General features: G+C 38.5%; 2 long non-coding RNA genes across 2 annotated transcripts; both read left to right on the top strand.

Annotated features, from left to right (window-relative positions):
• Positions 1–1847: 1847 nt before the first annotated feature.
• On the top strand, positions 1848–4849 carry LOC143504711 (uncharacterized). The gene is made up of 2 exons (XR_013127636.1): positions 1848–1977; positions 2793–4849. It is a non-coding gene; the product is annotated as an uncharacterized LOC143504711 (long non-coding RNA).
• A 1920-nt stretch (positions 4850–6769) lies between these two features.
• On the top strand, positions 6770–9753 carry LOC143504714 (uncharacterized). The gene is made up of 2 exons (XR_013127639.1): positions 6770–6891; positions 7697–9753. It is a non-coding gene; the product is annotated as an uncharacterized LOC143504714 (long non-coding RNA).
• Positions 9754–10746: the final 993 nt, after the last annotated feature.

The following is a 10746-nucleotide window of genomic DNA, read 5'->3' as shown; positions in this document are numbered from 1 at the left end:
CAAATAGTTACTTTCCCTGGTAACGAGTTACTTGTATTATAGAGTAATTCAGTTACTAACTCAGTTACGTTTTTGAACAAGTAGTGAGTAACTATAACTAATTACTTTTTTAAAGTAACGTTCCCAACACTGGTCATGTATCATACGATGTCATCCTTTCCAAGCATCAAAAATATGTATGTTTTTGCATTAAATATAGTTGAAATGTACATAGTGTCTATGTGTTTTATACCAGATAAATGAAAATGTTATTACCTATCGTTTGGTACCAATTTCAAAGCTATAGCATCAATCTCTGGGAATGTAGTTTTAACACTAGGAGTCCCAGCATTTTCATTCCACACTTTTTCCACCTGGTCTCCACCAGGGGGCAGTTCTGGGGATATTTGCATTCCATTAGGCCACCCTTTGTTATGTACATGCAGCCACTTATAGGTAGACGGGTGAGGGGGGGGTGATGGTGTGAACCATCAGTTCATTGTTCTGCTGGATGTGTTTAAAATTTAAAAAACGCTATTGGCTGCTAGAACGCGCTAAATGACGTCATCTCCGCACATACAGGTATGTTTGTGTTTTTGAACCTAAGGTTGTGGGGGAGGGTGAAAAAGAAAAGCGTTTGAGTGTGTCTTTGAGCTGATTAATTATTTCTTTTTTTCCATATAGTACTGTACTGCCACCTAGTGGTTCATGCTCGTATCTCGAGCGTGCACTCGGGTGTCGAACAGAAATTTTGCTCGTCTCGGTGCTCGTATCTTGGATCGCTCGTATATAGAGCAGCTCGTATCTCGAGGTACCACTGTAATAATAATCTTTATTTGTATAGCACCTTTCATACATACATGCAACTCAAAGTGCTAAAAACTACTGAAAATAAGGTAAAAAAAAATTACTTGTCTCTCCCCCTCATTTCTAACCACATTTTAGGCTGTTATAGTTGGTGATTGTGTAAGGCACCTCTTCCTGTACTATTTACTGTATTTTAGACATTGAGGGCTTTTGAGGGGACGGTGTGGATGAACACTGACCAGTGGCTGACCATGAACACTGAACACTGACCCTCTTTTCTCGCCTCCTCTTTTCGCTGTATGGCCCACCTAACCCCAATTATTTTTATTACTACTGTACTGTATTTTACAGAATTGTTTTCTTTTGATTCTTACATAAAAATAAAAGTTGTCCTCCAAAGATTAGTGTTAATGAAAAAGTAGTTTTTTGAACAGGTCTAGTGAGCCAAACGCCCCACCTGCCCTGTAGTAAATAGTTGTACATAATAAAAAAAATGTAAATATCAAATCAAATCCAATGAAATATATTTTGGTTTTCCACAACACATGTTGTCACAAAGCAGCTTTACAGGATTTACAAGTTTTAAATATGTTGTTATATGTTTATTATGTGTGTATAGTTGTACTTGTAGTGAAGGAGCACTGTTTGATAATAATAAAAAATGATCAAATCCTCTTGGGGCGGACATTTAATCCTTTATAAGGTAAAGATACATTGATAATTCAATTGAATAAAAAATATACTATTAGTTTATATTAATAATCAAATGAAGGAAATGATAATATATGAAAGATTTGACTTGACTCTCAGCCGACAATTAGCTGGATGCTAACGTTATATTGGAAATCCCATAGGAATGCTATCGGAAATTAGCATTATCATGGCGGTGCTAATTGGCTTTCTAAAACAGCAAAGAGCGAGCAGGCTGTTTGTCTAATGTAAAGCATTAGTAGTAATGAAGAAAAGGTTTTCCTGTAGCGTTGGCTTGGTTCGGGCCAGTCCCCCCTCAACCGATGCATACCGGCTATTAGCCAGGATCAGGAGGTCACAGTGGGGTTTGAACCCTGCACTGAGTGGCCTGTCGCCCAACACCTTATCCACTGACCTACAGGACAACCAATTATGCTTAAAACAAAAAATACATTTGAAGACATCAAATCCTCTTGGGGTGGACATTTAATCCTTTATAAGGTAAAGATACATTGATAATTCAATTTAATAAAAAATATACTATTCGTTTCATTAATAATCAAATGAAGGAAATGATAATATATCAAAGATATGACTTCACTCTCGGCCGACAATTAGCTCCATGCTAATGTTATATTGGAAATCCCATACCAATGCTACCGGAAATTAGCATTATCATGGCGGTGCTAATTGGCTTTCTAAAACACCAAGTACAACATCTGTCAATAAGGTCGCTTTTTTATTTATACCATTAGTTTCATTAATAATCAAATGAAAGAAATTATAATATATCAAAGATTTGACTTCACTCTCGGCCGACAATTAGCTCCATGCTAATGTTATATTGGAAATCCCATACGAATGGTACCGGAAATTAGCATTATCATGGCGGTGCTAATTGGCTTCACCAAGTACTCTCTCTGTCTCTCTCTCTCTCTATCTATCTATCTATCTATCTATCTATCTATCTATTTATCTATCTATCTATCTATCTATCTATCTATCTATCTATCTATCTGCTAAATAATTGGGGAAAAAATTGTTTGAATCTATTCTAGACAGAAAATACCCAATAAAGCCAATGAGAGTATCAAACAAATACATGTGCTATATATTTACAGAGGATATTAGTAGCGGTAGTATTAGACTTTCTGGGTGCACCACAGAGCTGCTGCCTCATTCTTGCTCTGTTAATTAACATAATAAAGGGTGATGTTTGGTCCTGCTGATTGCTGGCAAGACAGAGGGGAAGGAGGGGTGATGTCCTGACGATTAGGATACAGAAATATCTGTATTTCTCTTTCTTTAATTCCCAGGAGAGTCTGGGACCCGACGGCGTTCAAGGCCATCATCGCGTGGTCGACGTGGCTGACGGTCCGGTGGAGCTGCGTCACCAGGCTTTTGTGACATAGCAGAGGGTGGACGGCATCGTTGCTCTCCGGGACAAACTGCCAGAGAGCGACAAAGGCGGGGCTTTCTGCCCGCCATGTCACAGACACCGACTGGTGAAGGGACGGTTCAAAAGCAGCCATTCGTAGACCTCTGTTGTCGCTGGGACACAGAGTCTGAAGCGGTAGGCAAACCTTCAGTAATCCAGTAGCTTCAGGATTTTCTAGGTTGGCTTGTACAGTGACAATAGTTCTCTAGCCCATGATACACTGGATGTTGTTTTGCCATTCTGGAGTATGGCAAGGATTAAAACACTAGACCAAATGCAGTCAATCACTTCATGATCCTCCATGAGAAATACAGGAAAATAGTCAAAAACAAGAGAAGAGACAACACAACAGAGGAAGAGAAAGGAACTGCAATGAGTGATTGACTGCATTTGGTCTAGTAAGTGTTTTAATCCTTGCCATACTCCAGAATGGCGATACACCTGGCGATTAGTAGGAAGTTGACAGCCACTGATGCTGGAGCTGGGCTGCCCAATGAGATACACATGACTGGAACACCTTGTGGCAGGAGATTTCTCCACCTTTCTTCTCTTCTCTGTTGGTTCGTCCTGTTCACTTGTATCGCTGACCACTTTCCCGCTGTGCAGATGTCTTACAGATGCCACGATCTCAGCAGTTCACAATCTTAAATTAAGATATAAAGCTTAGTTGGTTCAAACCTATTTCTCAATGTAATGTGTGATCATTGTGATATATGTACAATAGAGTAACATTTTTGAGATAGTCATGTACAGTGTTGCGATAACGGCGTCATTTTGTCAGTAACGGGATAATATAATTAATTACTTTTCCTGTCGTTACAACGCCGTTGACGTTACTGGTCATTAAAAGCGGTGCGTTACTATATATTGATATACTAACAGTAATGCGAGCGGACCACTGCCCAGGCTAGTGAGGAGTAACAGATCTCGATAGGTCACAGTCCTCGGTGTAACACCTGTTTAACTTAACAAGGCTAAGGCAGCGTTATGGTAGCCAATCCGAGCCAGTGTTTTTACACGCGCGCCAAAGCACACCAGTGACACGACAAAAACGGAGAAGAGACAGAAATAGCGAGTCAGAAGCAAGCCGAAGAAAAATTATCATTTTTCAAGGTGGCGATATAAACATTATTTAAGAAAATACTTGAAGTTCCTGAATGTTTACCAGACTGGGTATTTGATTTATTTAAGAATAGAGGTTTTATTCTTAAGTTTACTTCTGTTCTGAACAATCCAGTTGTTTCAGGTTGAGAGAATTTAATTTAATTTGATAGATGTCAATGTAAATATGTAAATAGATGTAGTTTGGCCTTTGAATAATCTGTTACATATTTACCACATCACATATCTTTCTTCTCCGAGGTTCACTTGGGGAGTAACACTGCAGTTGGAGCCTACAATTCCAGTATCATCGCTCCGACATGGAATGAAAACCTGGCGTTCATCATAAGACATTTACATTGACAATATCAGCACCCAGAACTTTCATTCTAGTTACCTTATACTTAGCCTGATTGTGTGATTTATTTGTAACTTGTGTATTAGTCTGTATAATTTGTTTTTGTGTAATTTGTGTGTTAACGGGCCGCCCAATGGACGATGGGTTCCCTTTTGAGTCTTGGTCCTCCCAAGGTTTCTTCCTATTCCCCACCATCTAGGGAGTTTTTCCTTGCCACTGTCGCCTTTGGCTTGCTCATAAGGGATTTGGACCCATAGTATTGTTAACTTTGTAAATACTGTAAAGCGCTTTGTGACAACATATGTTGTGAAAAGCGCTATACAAATATATTTGATATTTGATTTAAATGCACTTTATATAGTGTAACTGTTTACTTTTGCTTTTTATTATTATTATTATTTACAAAGATTTGGGGTTTTAAAGGATTTTATCCTGCACTGGTCTGTTGATGTGCAATAAATACTCATTTCAACTGACTGTGAAAACTGCTTTTTCAAAAAATCCTTATTCATTGGCATATAACTTTTTTTTAACTGTAATGCAAATAGTTACTTTCCCTGGTAACGAGTTACTTGTATTATAGAGTAATTCAGTTACTAACTCAGTTACGTTTTTGAACAAGTAGTGAGTAACTATAACTAATTACTTTTTTAAAGTAACGTTCCCAACACTGGTCATGTATCATACGATGTCATCCTTTCCAAGCATCAAAAATATGTATGTTTTTGCATTAAATATAGTTGAAATGTACATAGTGTCTATGTGTTTTATACCAGATAAATGAAAATGTTATTACCTATCGTTTGGTACCAATTTCAAAGCTATAGCATCAATCTCTGGGAATGTAGTTTTAACACTAGGAGTCCCAGCATTTTCATTCCACACTTTTTCCACCTGGTCTCCACCAGGGGGCAGTTCTGGGGATATTTGCATTCCATTAGGCCACCCTTTGTTATGTACATGCAGCCACTTATAGGTAGACGGGTGAGGGGGGGGTGATGGTGTGAACCATCAGTTCATTGTTCTGCTGGATGTGTTTAAAATTAAAAAAACGCTATTGGCTGCTAGAACGCGCTAAATGACGTCATCTCCGCACATACAGGTATGTTTGTGTTTTTGAACCTAAGGTTGTGGGGGAGGGTGAAAAAGAAAAGCGTTTGAGTGTGTCTTTGAGCTGATTAATTATTTCTTTTTTTCCATATAGTACTGTACTGCCACCTAGTGGTTCATGCTCGTATCTCGAGCGTGCACTCGGGTGTCGAACAGAAATTTTGCTCGTCTCGGTGCTCGTATCTTGGATCGCTCGTATATAGAGCAGCTCGTATCTCGAGGTACCACTGTAATAATAATCTTTATTTGTATAGCACCTTTCATACATACATGCAACTCAAAGTGCTAAAAACTACTGAAAATAAGGTAAAAAAAAATTACTTGTCTCTCCCCCTCATTTCTAACCACATTTTAGGCTGTTATAGTTGGTGATTGTGTAAGGCACCTCTTCCTGTACTATTTACTGTATTTTAGACATTGAGGGCTTTTGAGGGGACGGTGTGGATGAACACTGACCAGTGGCTGACCATGAACACTGAACACTGACCCTCTTTTCTCGCCTCCTCTTTTCGCTGTATGGCCCACCTAACCCCAATTATTTTTATTACTACTGTACTGTATTTTACAGAATTGTTTTCTTTTGATTCTTACATAAAAATAAAAGTTGTCCTCCAAAGATTAGTGTTAATGAAAAAGTAGTTTTTTGAACAGGTCTAGTGAGCCAAACGCCCCACCTGCCCTGTAGTAAATAGTTGTACATAATAAAAAAAATGTAAATATCAAATCAAATCCAATGAAATATATTTTGGTTTTCCACAACACATGTTGTCACAAAGCAGCTTTACAGGATTTACAAGTTTTAAATATGTTGTTATATGTTTATTATGTGTGTATAGTTGTACTTGTAGTGAAGGAGCACTGTTTGATAATAATAAAAAATGATCAAATCCTCTTGGGGCGGACATTTAATCCTTTATAAGGTAAAGATACATTGATAATTCAATTGAATAAAAAATATACTATTAGTTTATATTAATAATCAAATGAAGGAAATGATAATATATGAAAGATTTGACTTGACTCTCAGCCGACAATTAGCTGGATGCTAACGTTATATAGGAAATCCCATAGGAATGCTATCGGAAATTAGCATTATCATGGCGGTGCAAATTGGCTTTCTAAAACAGCAAAGAGCGAGCAGGCTGTTTGTCTAATGTAAAGCATTAGTAGTAATGAAGAAAAGGTTTTCCTGTAGCGTTGGCTTGGTTCGGGCCAGTCCCCCCTCAACCGATGCATACCGGCTATTAGCCAGGATCAGGAGGTCACAGTGGGGTTTGAACCCTGCACTGAGTGGCCTGTCGCCCAACACCTTATCCACTGACCTACAGGACAACCAATTATGCTTAAAACAAAAAATACATTTGAAGACATCAAATCCTCTTGGGGTGGACATTTAATCCTTTATAAGGTAAAGATACATTGATAATTCAATTTAATAAAAAATATACTATTCGTTTCATTAATAATCAAATGAAGGAAATGATAATATATCAAAGATATGACTTCACTCTCGGCCGACAATTAGCTCCATGCTAATGTTATATTGGAAATCCCATACCAATGCTACCGGAAATTAGCATTATCATGGCGGTGCTAATTGGCTTTCTAAAACACCAAGTACAACATCTATCAATAAGGTCGCTTTTTTATTTATACCATTAGTTTCATTAATAATCAAATGAAAGAAATTATAATATATCAAAGATTTGACTTCACTCTCGGCCGACAATTAGCTCCATGCTAATGTTATATTGGAAATCCCATACCAATGCTACCGGAAATTAGCATTATCATGGCGGTGCTAATTGGCTTCACCAAGTACTCTCTCTGTCTCTCTCTCTCTATCTATCTATCTATCTATCTATCTATCTATCTATTTATCTATCTATCTATCTATCTATCTATCTATCTATCTGCTAAATAATTGGGGAAAAAATTGTTTGAATCTATTCTAGACAGAAAATACCCAATAAAGCCAATGAGAGTATCAAACAAATACATGTGCTATATATTTACAGAGGATATTAGTAGCGGTAGTATTAGACTTTCTGGGTGCACCACAGAGCTGCTGCCTCATTCTTGCTCTGTTAATTAACATAATAAAGGGTGATGTTTGGTCCTGCTGATTGCTGGCAAGACAGAGGGGAAGGAGGGGTGATGTCCTGACGATTAGGATACAGAAATATCTGTATTTCTCTTTCTTTAATTCCCAGGAGAGTCTGGGACCCGACGGCGTTCAAGGCCATCATCGCGTGGTCGACGTGGCTGACGGTCCGGTGGAGCTGCGTCACCAGGCTTTTGTGACATAGCAGAGGGTGGACGGCATCGTTGCTCTCCAGGACAAACTGCCAGAGAGCGACAAAGGCGGGGCTTTCTGCCCGCCATGTCACAGACACCGACTGGTGAAGGGACGGTTCAAAAGCAGCCATTCGTAGACCTCTGTTGTCGCTGGGACACAGAGTCTGAAGCGGTAGGCAAACCTTCAGTAATCCAGTAGCTTCAGGATTTTCTAGGTTGGCTTGTACAGTGACAATAGTTCTCTAGCCCATGATACACTGGATGTTGTTTTGCCATTCTGGAGTATGGCAAGGATTAAAACACTAGACCAAATGCAGTCAATCACTTCATGATCCTCCATGAGAAATACAGGAAAATAGTCAAAAACAAGAGAAGAGACAACACAACAGAGGAAGAGAAAGGAACTGCAATGAGTGATTGACTGCATTTGGTCTAGTAAGTGTTTTAATCCTTGCCATACTCCAGAATGGCGATACACCTGGCGATTAGTAGGAAGTTGACAGCCACTGATGCTGGAGCTGGGCTGCCCAATGAGATACACATGACTGGAACACCTTGTGGCAGGAGATTTCTCCACCTTTCTTCTCTTCTCTGTTGGTTCGTCCTGTTCACTTGTATCGCTGACCACTTTCCCGCTGTGCAGATGTCTTACAGATGCCACGATCTCAGCAGTTCACAATCTTAAATTAAGATATAAAGCTTAGTTGGTTCAAACCTATTTCTCAATGTAATGTGTGATCATTGTGATATATGTACAATAGAGTAACATTTTTGAGATAGTCATGTACAGTGTTGCGATAACGGCGTCATTTTGTCAGTAACGGGATAATATAATTAATTACTTTTCCTGTCGTTACAACGCCGTTGACGTTACTGGTCATTAAAAGCGGTGCGTTACTATATATTGATATACTAACAGTAATGCGAGCGGACCACTGCCCAGGCTAGTGAGGAGTAACAGATCTCGATAGGTCACAGTCCTCGGTGTAACACCTGTTTAACTTAACAAGGCTAAGGCAGCGTTATGGTAGCCAATCCGAGCCAGTGTTTTTACACGCGCGCCAAAGCACACCAGTGACACGACAAAAACGGAGAAGAGACAGAAATAGCGAGTCAGAAGCAAGCCGAAGAAAAATTATCATTTTTCAAGGTGGCGATATAAACATTATTTAAGAAAATACTTGAAGTTCCTGAATGTTTACCAGACTGGGTATTTGATTTATTTAAGAATAGAGGTTTTATTCTTAAGTTTACTTCTGTTCTGAACAATCCAGTTGTTTCAGGTTGAGAGAATTTAATTTAATTTGATAGATGTCAATGTAAATATGTAAATAGATGTAGTTTGGCCTTTGAATAATCTGTTACATATTTACCACATCACATATCTTTCTTCTCCGAGGTTCACTTGGGGAGTAACACTGCAGTTGGAGCCTACAATTCCAGTATCATCGCTCCGACATGGAATGAAAACCTGGCGTTCATCATAAGACATTTACATTGACAATATCAGCACCCAGAACTTTCATTCTAGTTACCTTATACTTAGCCTGATTGTGTGATTTATTTGTAACTTGTGTATTAGTCTGTATAATTTGTTTTTGTGTAATTTGTGTGTTAACGGGCCGCCCAATGGACGATGGGTTCCCTTTTGAGTCTTGGTCCTCCCAAGGTTTCTTCCTATTCCCCACCATCTAGGGAGTTTTTCCTTGCCACTGTCGCCTTTGGCTTGCTCATAAGGGATTTGGACCCATAGTATTGTTAACTTTGTAAATACTGTAAAGCGCTTTGTGACAACATATGTTGTGAAAAGCGCTATACAAATATATTTGATATTTGATTTAAATGCACTTTATATAGTGTAACTGTTTACTTTTGCTTTTTATTATTATTATTATTTACAAAGATTTGGGGTTTTAAAGGATTTTATCCTGCACTGGTCTGTTGATGTGCAATAAATACTCATTTCAACTGACTGTGAAAACTGCTTTTTCAAAAAATCCTTATTCATTGGCATATAACTTTTTTTTAACTGTAATGCAAATAGTTACTTTCCCTGGTAACGAGTTACTTGTATTATAGAGTAATTCAGTTACTAACTCAGTTACGTTTTTGAACAAGTAGTGAGTAACTATAACTAATTACTTTTTTAAAGTAACGTTCCCAACACTGGTCATGTATCATACGATGTCATCCTTTCCAAGCATCAAAAATATGTATGTTTTTGCATTAAATATAGTTGAAATGTACATAGTGTCTATGTGTTTTATACCAGATAAATGAAAATGTTATTACCTATCGTTTGGTACCAATTTCAAAGCTATAGCATCAATCTCTGGGAATGTAGTTTTAACACTAGGAGTCCCAGCATTTTCATTCCACACTTTTTCCACCTGGTCTCCACCAGGGGGCAGTTCTGGGGATATTTGCATTCCATTAGGCCACCCTTTGTTATGTACATGCAGCCACTTATAGGTAGACGGGTGAGGGGGGGGGTGATGGTGTGAACCATCAGTTCATTGTTCTGCTGGATGTGTTTAAAATTAAAAAAACGCTATTGGCTGCTAGAACGCGCTAAATGACGTCATCTCCGCACATACAGGTATGTTTGTGTTTTTGAACCTAAGGTTGTGGGGGAGGGTGAAAAAGAAAAGCGTTTGAGTGTGTCTTTGAGCTGATTAATTATTTCTTTTTTTCCATATAGTACTGTACTGCCACCTAGTGGTTCATGCTCGTATCTCGAGCGTGCACTCGGGTGTCGAACAGAAATTTTGCTCGTCTCGGTGCTCGTATCTTGGATCGCTCGTATATAGAGCAGCTCGTATCTCGAGGTACCACTGTAATAATAATCTTTATTTGTATAGCACCTTTCATACATACATGCAACTCAAAGTGCTAAAAACTACTGAAAATAAGGTAAAAAAAAATTACTTGTCTCTCCCCCTCATTTCTAACCACATTTTAGGCT

The sequence above is a fragment of the Brachyhypopomus gauderio genome, unplaced genomic scaffold, assembly GCF_052324685.1.
Source record: "Brachyhypopomus gauderio isolate BG-103 unplaced genomic scaffold, BGAUD_0.2 sc323, whole genome shotgun sequence".
Taxonomy (NCBI): Eukaryota; Metazoa; Chordata; class Actinopteri; order Gymnotiformes; family Hypopomidae; genus Brachyhypopomus; species Brachyhypopomus gauderio.
This window is presented reverse-complemented; position numbering and strand designations above follow the sequence as displayed.